The sequence below is a fragment of the Calidris pugnax genome, unplaced genomic scaffold (genome assembly GCF_001431845.1).
Source record: "Calidris pugnax isolate Ruff unplaced genomic scaffold, ASM143184v1 scaffold349, whole genome shotgun sequence".
NCBI lineage: Eukaryota > Metazoa > Chordata > Aves > Charadriiformes > Scolopacidae > Calidris > Calidris pugnax.
The window spans coordinates 266779-267013 of NW_015091088.1; positions in this window are offsets into that span (position 1 = coordinate 266779).

Here is a 235-nt window from a genome sequence, read left to right on the forward strand (position 1 = left end):
CGAGGGGGGGGGCGAGAGAGGACGTTGCAAATAATGTTAAATGTGATTAATCTCCCAGATTCCTGGAAATCTGACATGCATGAGTTACGGCGAAACCTCTTCTTCTTTCGCCATGAAATGATGCTTTTTTGCATAATGAGAAAGAAAATGTCCTCTGCGCCCTAATCAACTCTGACAGGTCCTGGACTCCCAAATACTTTTATTTACGCCGTTATTGATTTCACCAACCACCCCC